General features: G+C 44.0%; 1 protein-coding gene across 2 annotated transcripts in view; it reads left to right on the plus strand.

The window, feature by feature from the left end:
- The window catches only part of dennd1b (DENN/MADD domain containing 1B), a 101,447-nt gene that overhangs the window by 20,759 nt on the left and 64,488 nt on the right, over positions 1-16,200 (plus strand). The window lies entirely within an intron of this gene.

Here is a 16,200-nt window from a genome sequence, read left to right on the forward strand (position 1 = left end):
TCTCTCTCTCTCTCTCTCTCTCTCTCTCTCTCTCTCTCTCTCTCTCTAGTTCACCGTTATAGACAACCTCTACCTCCTCCTCTCCCATCTCCCTTCCTTACCTAATGCCCTCACTCACCCTGCCATCCTGTGGTACCCCCCCTCCAACACCTATCACCACCACTCTCCTCCTCATCCCTATCAGTGCTCTCTCTCTCTCCTCCTCCTCCCCTGTCTCCCTCTGTCTCATTGTACGTCTGTTGCTGGTAATGAAAAGCAGTGAGCAGGTCTTCAATAACCGCCGAATCAGTAATTATCATGCAACCGTGACAGGAATGCACACCTCTGTTTTCTCCTCTCTCTTTGCATCTCTTGCTTTCTCTCTCATTGTGCTACTGTGTCTGCCTCCCATTGTTTCACATGTATAGCATTATCACGTTCATTTTCAATCTGAACGCCAAATCTGCAGCTGTTTTGCAATACTTTTTTGGAACACCATGTTCCTCCTAAAGCAGTCAGTGGTAAGTATTGCAGGGTTGTGTACACCTCAGCGTCACATATTGTTTTTAAATCTTTGTTTATCATTTGTATTGATTATCATAACATTGTTAATATAAAGTTAAGAAACACAAGCACAGACAGAAGCCAAATTCCTGAAACCACTTTATTTAGAGATAAAACTGAACTCTATATATATATTACTTACTTACTTCCTTATTGTGTGTGTTTAGTAAGTACATAGGTAACTAAGATAACTACAGTTAATAAGATACATTAGATAAGTACAGATCAGTGTTTCTGCTATCTGTTTTAGCTCCAAAGTAATCCCTGGCCCTATGTTGCCTTACATGAAAATGGATCCAACAAGTTTGAAGAATTGAGGTATACAGATTTTAAGTTTGAGCAAGTATTGGTGGATACCCTCAGTTAAAGTATTGAAATGATTTAACAGGAGATAAAAAGTTAGATTGCATCCCTAGTTGTCTCTCCCTGGGGGTTCGTCTAACCAGTCTGTTGTCTATATCCTTGTTAAATGTGTATTGTCCCATCTGACTTCTTTTTAATGATGTCACTTCAATTAACTTGCTGCGTGCAATGTTATTGTTAACGATAGAAACGATGGCCAAAACCACCTAATAAGACGCAAATTGTCATAAGCCCAAATGATCCTTTTAGCCAATCAGAAATCGTGTCGGCTGTCTCGAGGGGACGATGTGCACACACGTACGCAAAGAAATCTTTGGAATAATTAAAATTGAATTGATATCCCTTTTATTTAAAAGCCTTGCTCTTTACCCTGAGAAAAGTACAGCACCTCAGCAGGGCGTCTTTGTTATTTATCTCTGGCTTCACCTTCAAAGAACCACAGTCTAGATCCAGCCTGATCAAAACACTCACATAGCCTGTAATAATATGCGTATTAATCTCCATGTTGTGCACATCACTCTGTAAGTAGATTAGTTTTGACTCATTCTCCTGTTGTTGCTCAGACATGTGATGACTCCATGACTCCTGTTCTTGCTGCTGCGGCTTCTTGGGCAGTGTGTGTGTGTGTGTGTGTGTGTGTGTGTGTGTGTGTGTGTGTGTGTGTGTGTGTGTGTGTGTGTGTGTGTGTGGGATTTTTTTTTTACCGGCAGTTATTTCGTTTAAGAATGAGAGTAGACAGACAAAAAACAAGACATGCAACATATTGTTTCTGTGCCCAAAGTGGCCACAGCACAAAACAGGTCCTGGAGCTAAACGCTCGACAGATGACTGCAGCAGCACAATTGGGCTGAAGGGAAAAATGGACAACCAGAAGAAAAAGAGACAAATAAAACAATATGTGCGTATAGGCTAACTATCTCTCAACACAGCAGCCGAGCCTGTGAGTTTAAACGGCTCTCCTGCCTCTCTGATCCACTTTGAGGAATAAACGGGCTCGAGATGCTTCAGGCGATGTGTGCCTACCCCACAAGAACCAGAGCATGCAATCAAAGTGAGAAGAACAGGGAGTGAGGGAACCAGAGTGTGAACAAATTACAGACTTGCAGAGGTAGGCGCAGGAAATGGAAGTGATGGAAAAGGAGTCAAAAAAAAAAAGAGCAGCTGAACCCGAGATAGATGAAGAAACAAAAAAAAAAAAAGTAGTGTTAACACAGTGTATGTGTTGTCATGGGCCTGCCGCATCCTCTTTTTTTTTTTTATCCCACCCACAACCTTACTTTTCTTTCATTCTGTTGTTGACCAGATCGTTTGTGTGGATAAGATGGCCCTTAAGATGGCTAGTTAGCCTGCTGTGTACAGAGGGATTGGCCCTTTCCCCCGTATACATAAAGGCTGTATTCACGGGCCTCATTACCAGGATTAGGGCTCCTTTCCTCCTTTGTGGGGCTGAAGGCTGGAGTCCTCTGTAGCCACAGTCTATATCTCTTTCTGTGGCCCGAGCTGGCCAGCATATGGCAGCAGCAGCCAACAGTCTCTACAGAGGGGCTCAGAGCACAGAGCAAGGCCTCCTTTTGTTTAGGCCGTTATTGTTGCTCAGCGTAATGACATTTGTAGGCCGTAGGATCGGGGTGGAGGGGTTAGTCTACCCCGGGGGAGAGAGAGAGAGGGATGGAAGGAGGGGGGGGGGGGAGGCAAAGACATGCAGACAGACAGGAGTGTGGATTATGGAAATATGGATTGATTTTTTTCTGTTCTGTGGTAGAATAGAAAGCTCAAAGGAGAACAGACTGCAGGCTGGCTGGCACGCCGGGGTGGTGCTGGGGAAATATGAAGTGAGAGGCGCTTGCTCCCTCTTTCTCCCCCTCTCTCTCTTTCTCTTTCTCCCTCCCTCTCTCTCTCTCTCTCCTTTCTTTTTCCCTCACCCTCCCTCTGTTCCTCCCTCGGCCCCTGAGACTCTTGATGCCCTGGTCATCCACAGATGCCACTTGGATAGAGAGGGAGAGATGGAGAGTCGGAAGAGAGAGAGAGAAAGGGAGGGCAAGAGAGAGGTGGCTAAAGCATATATTTGAATCGCAAGAAGGGCTTTTTTTTTTTTTTTTTTTTTGCAAATGAAGCAGACAGATGGAAATCTGTCCGTTTCCTCTCAGATCTCATCCCAAAGTTGTGGAAAAAACACAGCAGACAGAACACGCACACTCATGCTGTCACACACGCACACGCACACGCACACGCGCGCGCACACACACACACACACAAACGGTTCTGCCAGTTAGTTTTAGATAACCAAAGTTTGGTGTATAGAGGGCTCACTCCTCTGTAGAGAACAGAGGATAATATGATAAACACTTAGCAAGTTCCACATACAGACGAGTATTTGAAAACTTACAGTGAGCAACTCTGCTGCGTTTAACAATGATATGTTACTCACACGGATGGACTTCCTTGCCCAACACTCCAGGCAAATACACATTTTTAGGGTTGACAGGCTTCAACACTACCATTTAATTTATTATGCATCTGATTATGTTTAATTTTCTAACATGCATGTCTGTGTATGTCTTTGTTTGTTTATTTAGTGAGCTTTGGGCTGTCATGATGTCATTTCCTTACATTTAACTGTCCCAGCTGTCAGACAACCGTGGGATTAACAGGTTTCACAAACAAGTTAAACAAACAAGTCCAATTTAAATCATCAGACCCTGGAAGGGTCCTGTACATCAGCTCTCACTCTCACCTGATTGTTTAATCTACCTAAATTGAAAATTCCTCCTCTATAAAATTGTATCTCATTGGAAGTTTGATATGTTTCAGAATTAGTTTTTTTACAGACATTTACAGATCATTTGTTGTCAAATATTCATAGGTGCTCTTAATGGTTAAAGTGACAGAGAAATTATAGGCAACATATACAAGGGTTTCACCTCAGTGAACAAAAACTCAACAAATGATGTAAAGGATTGTTGGGAAAAAGAGATTTGAATGAAAATCCCTTAGAGGGTGTGGCTGCAAGCCTGGGAAACTCAGTGTACTTCTATCAATTCCCTGATCTGGAGCGATATGTTGGGAGAAATCAGATTCCTTTTGTTTGTTTTTATGAGCAGAAATACATATTAACTGGGGCACAGTACTCCCAGTACTCCTGCTGGAGGAAATATGGATCAACACTGGTCGACCATGGCCACATGTTTTTGTATTGTCAGTCTATGTTTTGGACATATACCTAAATGTCGTGAAAGTAATATCTACCTCCTGAAGTAAAAAAACATTTCCAAATGCTGTCAGTGGAGAAGCTTCCCCTAATGTGCAGCTTTAGACACTGGCCACAGTCTGTATATAAGAAGTGGACGTACTCACCGTGACTCCACCCATTGGTTTGTGGACTGTCAACTATGAAGCCTCGAGTTCGGCGATTTGGCAGTCACCACCGTGACTGTTGAACGTAAGTTTCCATATTTGGAATGCGGAGGAGTGACGTAGAGACGCTGTATGCGGCTCTGGTAGCGGCAGCAACCTGTCAATCACAGTAAGCATGACTCTAAAAGGGACCATCATTTACTGAATCAACATCATGCTGTAATGAAGAAGACTTGAAACTAGCGACTGAGACCATGAACTCACCTTTACAATGTTGACTGAGGGAATAAATCAAGTGAGAAATAGGGTCATTTTCTCATAGACTTCCATACAATCCGACTTCTTTTTGCAACCTGAGGAGTCGCCCCCTGCTGGTCAGTAGAGAGAATGCAAGGTTTAAAACACCGTCACATATGCTCCATGGAAATGGATGAAATGGGATCGTTACACTCAGGAAATAGACACTGACTACTCTACACTCTGCTCGCTGTGTCTAGTTGCACACTCCATCATCTTTATTTTATTTTTTCTACTAATTATCTTTCTTTATTTGTGCATTCTTGCACATTTCTTCCTTACAGATTAGAGTTGGCTTCTCCCCTCAGTTTACTTCCATATGATACATTTACATGCACTCGCATGCATACACAGGGAGATAAGGTTGTGTTTGCTTTCTTGGCACATCACCGTTATGTGTCATTCTGGTTCAACCTCGTGGTGCTCTCGTTGATCTTTACTTCATTTTTCACTTTCTGTCTCCACACTCATAACTGTATTTATGCCCATCTTTTTTTTTTTTTTTTAAATAAAACTATCACTCTTGTTCTCTTTTGTATGACTTGCTCTCTGCTGGTTCATCAACCTTCTAGTTTCCAAACACCTTATCGCATATTTCCCCTCTAAAGACACTTGCAGGAAATTGCAATTTATCCATAAACCTCCAATCTGGTTGCAGCATAAAATCCGGAGAGAAATAAAGGCTATATCGAATAATGAATAGATTTTACTCTCCGCTATGAACTAAAGTTGATGTTAACTCTCTATGGCCATTCCACACATGTTAATAGGGAACCTTTGATCTTCCTGCGGCATACTGAGTGGAGTTGACTATATAACATGCTGTTTTTCATTTAGACCAAGGCTCCAGTAGGTGTGATTTGATCTTAAAAGGAAATCTGTGCTTTGATTCATATATAATGTATATACGTTAATATGTATAATCAATTTTTGAAATTTATTGCACTCCGGAACTTGTGTGAAGAATGTAGTCGTGTATTTTTCCCCTCAACATGAGCAATTTTCTTGTGACTTCCTACATTTCCTTCTTCATGTGCTTCTTGCATTTGGAACATGTAGGTGGTGAGCGAGCGATCGCTGTGGTTCCCTTATTTTAAGCATATCGTGTGCATTTTGGACTAATGAGCTTCGGTCGAGTAAGTGATGATGATGATGATTGAGATTCACAATTGGCTCTTGCCCTTTAGTTGGACGGACACCAATGCCTGATGTACGGCAGGTGGTTCAGTTTGTAAAAATATTTCGTTGTATCACACTTCACTGTCGGAGAGTGGTCAGTGTCTTGACTTACTGTCATGCAGTCTGCTTTTGGCAATTAAGATATGGGAATAAAGCAGAGTCTTCTAGCGACCGTCTTCCAAATGTACAAATCACTCTAGCTGTCGCCATTTTTTTTTTGTCTCTTTTATAAATGTGTTATTTAGATTTTCTTTTCCATGTGCTTATTTAGTTTTTAACCACCGTCAATTTTTTTTGGATGCCAAAACTTCCGGCTAAACTTGGCTTATTTTCTGCTCACGTAGTCCCGTATATCCATCTCTGCTTAAAAGCCCACTGTGTCATCAGCCAGACAGGGAGAGAGGGAGGGACAGACATGGAGAGAGAGAGGAAGAGAAGGCAGTGGGTCTCTCGAGGCTTCAACCTTGGCAACTCTGAGTGTTGCTCTGACACCGTATTCCATCAGGACAGGCTGCCTGACATGATGTGATTGGTGGCCACAGCTCTGGACAGGCCCTGGGTGGGGGAGGCAGGGAAGGGGGCTCAATTGGGTGGGTGAGGTATAGCAGTGGTCTGGGGGATTGAGGTAACGGAGAGGAGCTGGTGGACATGATCGCTGACTGCAGCCCTGAGGGAGCTGAGGGTTGACCCTGAGTAAAGGAGGAGATAGTGGGTGAGGGTGATGGTGGCGGAGGGGGCAAGGTGGGTGTGGAAGTTCGGTAGCAGGGGGCCAGAGATGCTAACTTGAGAACAATATGTGGCCCTCAGTTGAGACCTTGTATAGCACCCAAAGAAGAGCATGATGGAGAAGAACTAGAAGATGCAGAATGGGGACTAGATGATTTTTAAAGGTGATTTATGGCAAAAAAATGGTAACATGTAAAGTTGGAAGGAGGTAAAGAAGTCATCAGATTGGAGGGATAGGGAGGTAGAAAGATAGAAGCAAGGTGAGAGGCATGTGACATGACAAAATGGTAAATTGGGGAAAGTGAAAAGCAGAGAGTGAGTTAGTTTGGCAGATGGGAGAGATTTTCAGTGCAATGTTTTGTTTGCAGAAATCCCACTAAATGTATTTTTGTCATGCGAAGCTTAAAGTTAGTGGCCTCAGGGTCTACAAACCCAACATAAAATGTTGTCACTCCAGTGATAAGGTTGTCTCCACAGTTACTGAGAAATTGACAAGTTTCGGTGTGAAACACCACAGAATACGTGATAAAGTAGGCATCGTAATACACCACACGGTAATGTTCGTGTAGGCTGTGTAGGAGTGTGGTTGACAGAGGAAGGCGGTGGCTGGTTGATAGCAGTGAAGGAAATGATGCCGAAGAGGGAAGTACATCACCTCTGCCAGAGTCGTTTTCACAAGGGCCGACCTCCCCACACATCCTCCCAAAAGATAAGACGGAGAAGTAGTGATGTTTTGTGACGAGCTGTTGAGAATGAACACATTTTGCCAGCTATTTGGATGCAGTTTTGTGAAGCTGTAACAGCGAGGTGTGGGGAACTGAGAGATGAGAAAGATGGAAATTCATACTTTTTTGTGTGTGTGTGTGTGTGTGTGTGTGTGTGTGTGTGTGTGTGTGTGTGTGTGGAGAGGTGCAGGCCTAAATGTGTGTGTGTGTGTGTCTGTGTATTGGTGTACATGTGTGTGATGTCTCAGTGTGTCACAGGGTCTCATCTTTCCACTCCACTGCACCCTGACAGCAGTGTCAAACAAGGCCTCATATGATCTGTATATGTCTTTGCGAATGTGTGTGTGTGTGTGTGTGTGTGTGTGTGTCTGGGTTGATAGTGTTTTTATTCTTTTTTCTAACCCCTTTCACCTCAGATCCCTGGGGTGTGTTTCAGGGTCCTGCCTATTGGACAGTCTCGCCCCACTACGCTGGCCTTTGGCTCGGGCACTGAGCTGGGCGCCTAAGTACGGCCCTTTTGTTGCTCATGGGTCCTGATTGCGGTGACCTCTGGGCTGGCTTCCTGGGAGAAGAAGGGTGGTGGAGAGGCAAGAGGAGAGTAAGGGGAAGTGTTTTTACGCCCCGCTGCTCACATCTCTCCAGCTTCGCCCTGGTGTGTTTTGTCAGTGCAGTAAAGAGCTGCTTTGCACACATGGCCATAGGAAGGGAACAGAGAGTTTAGAATAGGGAACAGGGAGATTGTGTCGTCGTGTGGTCAAACATTGTTCAACCTTGTTTAGTTTCACAATGAAATCTTGAACTCTACATCCATTTGTCAGAGCTCCTTGTTGGGTTTAATGCAAACTGGACTATTGTACTGCTGCGGTGGATTTACTTCATATATTATATTTGTGTTTGCTGCCAAACACCCTCAGTATTATGGATGCAGTCACAGAGAAAGAAAAGAGTGCATCCACACTCGGAGACAGGTTGTCCCTGTCAAGCAGGAAGCTCGTATTTACGGTATCAGATGCCAGGCATACCCGAACCACACACTGCGGCTGCCAACAGAGCTATCACACATTCAACGATGTGGCTTAATTGGCGTGCATTTCCCATTAACTACCGGATACATGGCGGTACCAGCAGCCACCAGCCAGAGACGGAGATAGAAGCAATGGCTGGACAAACACAGAAGGATGGAGAAATTGAGGAGAAGGAGGAAGAGGAGTGTACAGCGAGGACCTGACCTCCTCTGCTACATCCCCATGTACATCTGTCAATGAGACGTCCACAGCCAAATGTTTAGGAGCCAGTGTTGCACTGCTGCCCTCCTGCTGAGCTTGAGTGTGTGTGTGTGTGTGTGTGTGTGTGTGTGTGTGTGAAGGAGAGAGAGAGACGCCATGTGTTAGAGGCAGGCCCACATCAGGGTTCATACAGTCGAGCTAAGCCCAGTGGGAGCTGAAAGCTTAAAGAAGGAAATCCCCCCCGGCTGCTTGGTACACACACGCACACACACACACACACACACGCTCTATCTCTCTCCATCTCTTTCCCTCTCCTCCTGGCACTTCATTAATGAAGCCCATGCTTGTATGTTTGGGGCATATGCAGCTCTCTTGGCCCAACACTACAAGTGTGTGTGTGTGTGTGTGTTGGGGAGTGAGACATCTCCCCCTATCACATGGTAATATATTCAGTGGAAGATCTCGGCAGAGGCATAATACTGCCGCTCTCCCCTGTCTTAGCCCATCTGTGATATGTAGAAAGGACATCAGCAGGACAGGTTATTAGCACTGGAATAATGCACACTGTTATTGTTGACGCCATATACTTATTCTCCAAGCAATATGCCCCTTCACCCCATAACATAAATACATCCGTTGTGGCAAAAAGCTGAAAATAAATGAGTGCGGTGCAATGGACGACATACTGCCCCAGTGGAATGTTGTTATATTAGAGGTGACTCATTAACAGCTGATAGACGGAGGAAGGAGTTTGGGGCTGGACAGTGGGAGGTTAAGGGGATGATATCCGTCTTGTTAACACAAATTGATGAATTCATATTGCATGTGCATTGTAGCCTAAAGAGGAAAAATAATTCCAAGCAGCATTTTTATCTACCCTTATTAGACTCGAGCAAGGACAACTCTAAGGGTAAATGCAATGGCTTCTGGGATGCTAATCTTCCAGTGACGTGTCTATTCAAGGGGGGGATGTGAGGTGTTGCGCTTCACAGGAGGGCGAAGCTAAGGCCTTTATTTTGTCCTTGTTTAAGGCATCTGTGATGTCCTCAAGGGTCCAGAAGTGCAGATTTGAAAATGAAACATATTTTCAGTTTCTTCGTGTTATAGAGGTGGAACATACACAAATGGATATAAGAACACATATACCTGCCAGGTGTTGGCATGTGCTTGAAGAGGCCAGCAGATCAATCTGTCACCTGCAACACCTCCTGGAGAGCAGCACCGGTAACATGGGACCGTTGTTCACCAAAATAAGCTCTCTTAACACAGACGCTCTGCAGCAGATGGGTTACTGGGAACAGAAACTTGTGGAGGGGAGTAGAAAAAAAAAATCCAGGAAGACAAAACTCCCTCTTCCCCCCCCCCCCCCCCATCTCCCTCTCCTATCAGCAGAGTAAGCAGGGGAGTGAAAATCCCCCCCCCCCCTCTTCCGCCCTCTCTCTAGCAGCTCTGTTGCTTTGGTCCGGCTTTGAAGGCCATTCTTATTACTGGCACAGAGCGCAGGTCAGAATGGCAAGCCGGCAGCATACTATTAAAGCCTAATGAAAGGAATCGCTGCAGGGTCCGAGGTCTGCAGCGGCCAGAGGAGTATGTGCCTCTGCCTGTTGTTCTTTTGCTCCTCTCCTCACGATTCTGCAGGTTTTTTCATTTTTTTTTTATTCCATCTCTATATCTGGCTACCATCCCCCCCCCGTCTCTGTTTGTGTGTCCGTCTGTGTGTCTCTATCAGTCATTTTCTGTCTCCTTTTCTCTCTGACGCCGCATGTTTCACTCTACCTTTATCTGCATCATGGACATTACTCTATTCATTTACCACATTGAGCCCCACCAGAGAATTATCTTCATTTAAGCCCTTTGGACAGGAAGGTCAGAGGTCAGGGGTCACCGAGAGAAGTCTGATTCAAGAGTTCGTGTCCTGCTCCGGACACAGATATGCCCTGAAATCAGGGATTAAATCCTGGTTCCAATTTGTAAATATCCTGTTTTTGTGAACAGCAGTGGCTCTGTTCGGCCATCACTTTGTCAATTTCTAGCAGAAGTAGTGATCGCAAGAAAATAATTGCCATTCCTAACATGCACTCTGATAACAAATGTGCATTGTCAAAGTGTGGTTTATGTTGTTATGCATGCCTCTCAGTGGTCCAGCAGTTTGTAGCTATAATATGACTCATGCAGCACTTTCCAGTAACCACCGTATACCTGCACATGTTTCTTGGGCTTATTAAATGATGGTATTTTTCAGTAAGATATAGTGGGCTGGTGAAGGTTATTGGAAGAAGTCGCTCATATAGATTGCTTGATGCTTGTAAAGCATTGGATTGTTAAGCTGTAGTCTATAACCTGACAGTAGATGAATCTCTTGTGCCATATTTCTGTGTTAATGCGTGCACACAGTACGGGAGGTCTACAAATCAACAAAGAATTGAGAAATAGGATTCAGCCCCTCGTATTGTTTGGAACAAAAAGTGATCGTCATGTCACAACAAGTGCTACCTTTTCTTTAGGATTTACAATGTTTAAATGTTTTTTAAAAGCCCTATTTAAGCATTAAACTGTTTTTATATCCCTACTGTCTCTCTCTGTGTTTTAATATCTTTGCCTCTGTGTGTCTCTTTCTCTCCGTCTTTCTTTCTTTCTCATTGTAGTATCACATCCAGTAACCTTTATCTGGTGCAGTTTGGAGATCACTGAGGAAACAGGAAGTTGTTCAGGAAGTTTGTGCTTACAGGATATTAGATCACAGACTAACTCGCTCCCCTTCCAGTAAATGTACTGATAATAGTCATCAGTTCATCAGTTATTTGGTGCCAATGTTTTATCAGTTTTGAACCTAGTTTTAATACACCAGTCTACCCAATCAAGGTTTCATACCATCATGCATTTTATTCTGCATTATTTATTTATTTTCCCCTCTCTCTAAAACCAAGGCTCAGCTGTCCTTGTGCCTTTACACATTGCAAATGAATGCATATCCATGCAAATTCCTAAAAAAGAAAGGCTGAAAATTTGAATATTTTGCTTAAAGCTGCACCCAGGTCGACCCTGCCATTCGGCATTTGAAAGCAGTGTGTGTCTGTTTGAATACTGAGGATCTCTCTTTGTCATGTTCGCCAGAGGGGCTGGGTGAGCGAACCAGCACCGGCAGGATGGGCAGAGATCGGCTGGGTAGCTGCACACAGACAGACTAATTGGGAAAAGGGGGGCGAGAGGGGGGACGAGGGGTGTTGGTAAGGGTGAGGAAAAGGTGGGGTATGCGGGGAGAGGGGAATCTAAGATGACGACAGGGGGTTTAGGAGGGAGGTGAAAGAGGACAGAGAGTGGGGGATGGAGGGAACGAGAGAGAAGGGAAGGAAGAGAGGAGGTGATGAAGAGGGCACGAGAGCGTGCGGGAGGAAGAGGTGAAGGAAGGGTGAGTGGAGACACTGTGGTTTCCACCGCTGATGTGTTAGTAGCCCTGCTGACTGTGTCATTATACTGTTGAAGTGCTGGCTGGATAACCAGGGTCCCTGCCTGCTGCAAACCACTGTAGCCTTAAAACTCCATTATATGTTTGACACGTATGGAAAAGACAGCTTTGCACACGCCAGTTTTCTTGCCGTTATTAAATATAGTCAAACAGAAACTGGTCTCTATCAACTTTTACCCGAAGCATACTTTTGATTTCAACCGATCCGCCGTTAGTTGGTCTCATAGTCTCATATACAAGCATAGTTTGAGAAAAATATCCCGTGAGGTGTGACATTATTAATGTGAACTATTGTGTTTAACTGCCCAATTGTAATATGGAGTTGCCATTACAGTATAAAGTGGTAATGTTGTGAGCAGGAACCAGATGTTGATCTATTTCAGAGATTGTAGTTTGTGTAACAAGGTGTGTCACTTTTGGCATTCCCAAAACATAAGTACGTTTTGTACAGTTCAACGACTGTGTCGCTGAAGCTAAAAATACATTCTGTAGATATTCCAAGGACATCTTGTGGTCTTCCTCAGTGGATGGCGTGTGCTCAGTTGTTGCTGTTCAGGGATTCCGAAGTGCAAAAGCATCCTGGCTTTCACCCAAAATGTTGCTAAATGGTTAATTAGTTTGACCACGGGACGTCGTCCTCGTTAAGTTTTCGCAGCCTAGGCGAGTTATCTGACAGCACAAACTTTTAACCTGAGATAACTTTGAACTGACAGAGTTTTACTCTGTTTGCAGTACACGTATAGATTTCTGAGTATTTGATGGTAGTACTTTCCAAGGCTTCCATGAAGGACCAGCTGTGGTTCACCAGATTTCACCCTGAGGGTCACCAGTTTGAATCATGAGTGAATGTAAAATGCTCTCGCCCTACACTTCTAATATTTTAAGCAGTGACATTAATGATGTCACAGACAGTGAGTTAAACCAGTTTACATGGCTGGTGAGGGGCCATTAACCTCTTGAAAGAACAAAATAATTCGGAGCTGGTTGGAGTCCCCAGCCCTTTGATGACTTGTACACATTAGCTGACCATGTGTGACACACTGCTCCAGAGCTCGCCATAGTTCACAGTTATGGTCTCGCAGAGATGTGCAGATGTGATCGTTTGTTTTGGTGTTTAAATGGCTTTTAACTTCAGTGGCAGCTTTAATTGATTTCTATTTATTTCCATGTGGTACGAAAACTCATCTTAAGTTCGGTAATCCATCAGTGAACATCTTGCCTGCATTATTTTGAGTTATGTTATATTTGTGTGGTAATGCAGCGCAGACTTTTCAAATCAGTCGTGCAGTTGCATTACCAGGAAATAATAAATTAACTTTGACAAAAAATAAAAGCGGGCACACTGTTCACTGTGATGGATTATACAGTAAAAACACACACTCAGAAATCTAAAGCCGTACAGCTTTGAAAACAGCTGACGGTAATGTGAAGTATATGTGAATTGTAGTAATGGGCTAACACATGCAAGAACACTGATATAGTCCCTTTTAAAGTCTGCTTCTAATATAGGTTTACCAGTGGTACGTTTACAAATTTGCCGGCCTCTATTCCTCTTAAAACTACACCCTGTGCGGAGGGCCCTGGGGGCCCGGCTGCCCTGAACTAGGTTGAGTTACACTGGGTAGCTAGCTAGATTGATCTGGCTGCAGTAGCCAGGGAATATAAAGCAGGGCAGGGGCTTAAAGTCTGAGTCCCCCCAGGGAGGAGTCCTCGCTGCATGGGGAGAGGGGCATGAACTGGGCTGCTCGTCTCTCCCTCCCTCCCTCCCTCCATTTTTTCCCCCTCCCTCCTGCTGTTGTGTCCGGAATACCTCCTCCATCACTCCTTTAAGACCTTCACTCTTGTCAGTCTCTCTGTCTGCCTCGCTCCTTTGCATTTTTTGCTGCCTCATAGTTTTATTATTTTCAGCATTTTATTCGATTCCCTTTTACTCCATCATCATTCCTTCCCTCCTCGCAGCCGCATCTCAACCACACTCCTCTGCCTCTCTCCTCTGTATTTGCAAGCATATGGGGGGAAAAAATGAGCGTTGCTCATGAAGTTCACACCCAAAATGAAACACCATGGCTGTGGCTGAGTTTAGCATTTAATCCGTTGATAATGAACTGGTTAACATCATTCCATCCACTTGATGTGCTTTTAAAAGCTGGTTTTCCCCCTTTTTTTAGTGAGCGGTCAAGAAGGGGAGGTGCATGCAAAGAGCCACACAGAGTATGAGCCCCCCCAGTACCCACTATATGCCTCAACCATATATAGCTCACCACGATTACTTTGAAAATAATTAGGGTAGAGCGGGAATTAAAGGGAAGTTCAGGCCTATTTTTTGAGAGTAGAAAAACAAGATTGTCGCCCTGTGCTGCAAAGTTTGTGTTGCTCTTCCCTGCTGCACCGTGCTATCCTGCAGGGGCACGCTGCAAAGCTGCACAGTGCTGTTGTGGTGCAGTGATAGCACGAGCGTCCGCTGGGGGAACCCAGATATTCTGTCTCACTGAGTGATACCCCTGTCTCCACTCACGATAAACAGTACACACACACACACACGCCGCTGTCTGCCAAGCCCAGCCTAGCAGCAGATTCCTACTCACCCCCCCACCCCACCCCCTCACAAATATATTAGCTGCCTCTTTTTCTTTTGTCTTGGGAAAATGGCAAGCAGTGTGTGTGTGTGTGCGTGCGTGTGTGTGTGGTGGAGATGGTTGGGGGTTACTGTACTAAGAAACTGTGGAGGAACACCCAACCCCCGCCCCCCCCCCTTTGTGCCATTCCTGTTTCGATATATCCCCACGGTATAAAGCCCAGTCATGGACAGAGGGAAGTGGAGAGAGAGCTACAGATGCAAAGATGTGTTCTCAGTAGTACAGGTAAGAAGAAAACAGACTGACAGATGAGCAAAAGAGAGATTATGAGTTGCATATTGCATACAAGCTGTCTATTTGGTTAAAAAACTGAAAGGGAATGTTGGAACAGGAACACTGTTGAGCTCAGAAGGGCGATTCATCCAAAACATATTTTCTCACTTACCAGTGGTATGTAGCCATGCAGATGGTTTTTGGTGTTATTCGCCCAGGTTTTGAGATATATGTTGTTTTTAATGTTTTGAGATATTCACATCTCTTGCCATATGGAACTACTTTATACCAGAGAAATAGACCAAATGAAAGCTTTTTCGACGGTGAAGTCTGCAGATTATCCAGAGTAATGGAGACACTCATTGCCAATTCTGCGAGCGCTACAATTTAAAGTCTGTTTAACTACATTCTAGTGGGTGTCTCAAAGCCTAAGACCCAAACTGTCTGCATGGTGATACCACTAAGTGAGAAAATGTTTCTCGTAACTCGGGTGAACTGATCCTTTAACAATGTTGGTGCATTTGATTTCTTTTTTACAGAGATTTTCAGCCAAAGCATTTGCTGGTATACACTTCAACGTTTCTGGTGATTTTCTATATACAAACGAGATTGCTCCTGGGGATTGAATAACCAGGCCCCATCCCTTCATCAGAGAAGAACAGTTGTTATATGTATGTAAATATGTTAAAGCTGTCTATTGATCAGAAAGGTCACCTGCATATACTTTAATAGACATTTGATTTTCATGCAAATATGCCACCAAAATGTCCTGGTTCTAGTCTCCAAATGTGAGATTTCTTTTGTCTTTGTGAGAAAACATTTTCGATGAAATCACCTCCTCCTCTGATGAATTGTGATGGGTGTTTTGGTGCCTCCACGCCGGCAACGGCCTGTTCTCAGGTCCATCCGTCCCTCCGTCCAATCTCGTGAATGTGTTATCTCAGGAATGCCTGAAGGGAATTTCTTCAAACTTGGCCTAACATCCACTTTCACTCAAGGTTATACTGATAAGAATTTAGTGGTCAAAGGTCACTGTGACCTCACACAACTCAGGAATGTATATGCTAAATATGACAATTTCACATAAAACTTCAACATGACTGGATGGCGGAGGCATACAAATGCGAGGCGGTAATTCTAGTTGCCCTTTGACATTTTGCAAAGAAAAACGTATTGATTAAAAGAGATAATAATTAGTCGATTTTTTTTTTTTGATAATGATTTGATAAGCTGCAGCCCTAAAATATCTGTTGCTGTAAATTGGTAGAGAAAGAAGAGGGTAGGTCTTCAGTGGTTTCAGACACAGAAACAGCCATCTATTTAACGGCTAAAGATAGCAGATTATACATGTCTATGGACTGTATAAGGCATCGGTATATATATATGAGAGAGAGAGAGAGAGAGAGAGAGAGAGAGAGAGAGAGAGAGAGAGAGAGAGAGAGAGAGAGAGAGAGAGAGAGAGAGAGAGAGAG

This window comes from Anarrhichthys ocellatus, unplaced genomic scaffold (assembly GCF_004355925.1).
Source record: "Anarrhichthys ocellatus isolate YVR2014 unplaced genomic scaffold, GSC_Weel_1.0 scaffold22, whole genome shotgun sequence".
Classification (NCBI taxonomy): domain Eukaryota; kingdom Metazoa; phylum Chordata; class Actinopteri; order Perciformes; family Anarhichadidae; genus Anarrhichthys; species Anarrhichthys ocellatus.